The sequence below is a fragment of the Oncorhynchus mykiss genome, unplaced genomic scaffold (assembly GCF_013265735.2).
Source record: "Oncorhynchus mykiss isolate Arlee unplaced genomic scaffold, USDA_OmykA_1.1 un_scaffold_190, whole genome shotgun sequence".
Taxonomy (NCBI): Eukaryota; Metazoa; Chordata; class Actinopteri; order Salmoniformes; family Salmonidae; genus Oncorhynchus; species Oncorhynchus mykiss.
In genome coordinates this window covers 497,501-500,000 of record NW_023493676.1, presented here as the reverse complement: position 1 = coordinate 500,000, position 2,500 = coordinate 497,501, and the positions used below count along the sequence as shown (strand labels likewise).

At 46.6% G+C, this 2,500-nt stretch overlaps 1 protein-coding gene across 3 annotated transcripts in view; it reads left to right on the top strand.

Moving 5' to 3' along the window:
- Positions 1–2,500, top strand: part of LOC110517267 (protein sidekick-1-like) — a 382,699-nt gene that overhangs the window by 344,971 nt on the left and 35,228 nt on the right. The window lies entirely within an intron of this gene.

Sequence of the window (2,500 nt, the reverse complement as noted above, 5' to 3'; positions counted from 1 at the left end):
GCTGAGTAGAGTGTTGGAGGCTATTTTGTAAATGTCTTTGTAAATCGCCAAAGTCAAGGATTGGTAGGATAGTCAGTTTTACGAAGGTATGTTTGGCAGCATGAGTGAAGAAAGCTTTGTTGAGAAATAGGAAGCCGATTCTAGATTTAATTTTGGATTGGAGATGTTTAATGTGAGTCTGGAAGGACAGTTTACAGTCTATTCTAAGTCAGAACCGTCCAGAGTAGTGATGCTGGTCGGGTGGGCGGCTGCGGGCAGCGAACGGTTAAAGAGCATGCATTTGGTTTTACTAGCATTTTAAAGCAGTTGGAGGCCACGGAAGGAGTGTTGTATGGCATTGAAGCTCATTTGGAGGTTTGTTAACACAGTGTCGATAGAAGGGCCAGAAGTATACAGAATGGTATCGTCTGCGTAGAGGTGGATCAGAGAATCACCAGCAGCAAGAGCGACATCATTGATGTATACAGAGAAAAGAGTCGGCCTGAGAATTGAACCCTGTGGCACACCCATAGAGACTGCCAGAGGTCCGGACAACAGGCCCTCCGATTTGACACACTGAACTCTATCAGAGAAGTAGTTGGTGAACCAGGCGAGGCAATCATTTGAGAAACCAAGGCTGTTGTGTCTGCCAATAAGAATACGGTGATTGACAGAGTCGAAAGCCTTGGCCAAGTCGATGAAGACGGCTGCACAGTACTGTCTTTTATCGATGGCGGTTATGATATTGTTTAGGACCTTGAGCATGGCTGAGGTGCACCCATGACCAGCTAGGAAACCAGATTGCATAGTGGAGAAGGTATGGTGGGATTCGAACTGGTCGGTGATCTGTTTGTTAACTTGGTTTTAGAAGATTTTAGAAAGGCAGGGCAGGATGGATATAGGTCTATAACAGAAATGGTCGGTAATCTGTTTGTTGACTTGGCTTTCGAAGAACTTAGAAAAGGCAGGGCAGGATGGATATAGGTCTGTAGCAGTTTGGGTCTAGAGTGTCTCCCCCTTTGAATAGGGGGATGACCGCGGCTTTCCAATCTTTGGGGATCTCAGACGATACAAAAGAGAGGTTGAACAGGCTAGTAATAGGGGTTGCAACAATTTCAGCGAATAATTTTAGAAAGAGGGTTCAGATTGTCTAGTCCTGCTGATTTGTAGGGATCCAGTTTTGGGACTTTACAGAGTCCCTAAACATTTTGGAATTAGTGCTACAGGATGCAAATTTCTGTTTGAAACAGCTAGCCTTAGCTTTCCTAACTGACTGCGTGTATTGGTTCCTGACTTCCTTGAAAAGTTGCATATCGCAGGGGCTGTTTGATGCTAATGCAGAACGCCACAGGATGTTTTTGTGCTGGTCAAGGGCAGTCAAGTGAACCAAGGGCTATATCTGTTCTTAGTTCTACATTTTTTGAATGGGGCTTATTGAAGATGGTGAGGAAATTACTTTTAAAGAACAGGCATCCTCTACTGACGGGATGAGGTCAATATCCTTCCAGGATACTTGGGCCAGGTCGATTAGAAAGGCCTGCTCGCTGAAGTGTAGGGAGCGTTTAACAGTGATGAGGGGTGGTCGTTTGACCACGGACGCAGGCAATGAGGCAGTGATTGCTGAGATCCTGGTTGAAGACAGCAGAGGTGTATTTAGAGGGCAAGTTGGTCAGGATGATATCTATGAGGGTGCCCATGGTTATGGATTTAGGGTTGTACCTGGTAAATTCCTTGATAATTTGTGTGAGATTGAGGGCATCTAGCTTAGATTGTAGGACGGCCGAGGTGTTAAGCATATCCCAGTTTTGGTCACCTAACAGTACGAACTCTGAAGATAGATCTGGGGCAATCAATTCACATATGGTGTCCAGGGCACAGCTGGGGGCTGAGGGGGATCTATAACAAGCGGCAACGGTGAGAGACTTGTTTCTGAAAAAGTGGATTTTTAGAAGTAGAAGCTCAATTTGTTTGGGTACAGATCTGCATAGTGTGACAGAATGTCATGATTTTTGGTGGCCTTCCTAAACCAGGATTCAGACACGTCTAGGACATCAGGCTTGGCAGAGTGTGATAAAGCATTGAATAAAACAAACTTACGGAGGAGGCTTCTGATGTTAACATTCATGAAACCAAGGCTTTTACAGTTACAGAAGTCAAGCCTTTACAGTTTACACAACAAATGAGAGCGCCTGGGGAATGGGAGTGGTGCTGGGGGCTGCAGGGCCTGGGGAATGGGAGTGGTGCTGGGGGCTGCAGGGCCTGGGGAATGGGAGTGGTCCTGGGGGCTGCAGGGCCTGGGGAATGGGAGTGGTGCTGGGGGCTACAGGGCCTGGGGAATGGGAGTGATGCTGGGGGCTGCAGGGCCTGGATTCACCTCTACATCACCAGAGAAACAAAGGAGGAGTAGAATAAGGGTACGACTAAAGGCTATAAGAACTGGTCGTCTAGTGCGTTGGGGACAGAGAATAAAAGGAGCAGATTTCTGGGTGTGGTAGAATAGATTCAAGGAATAATGTACAGA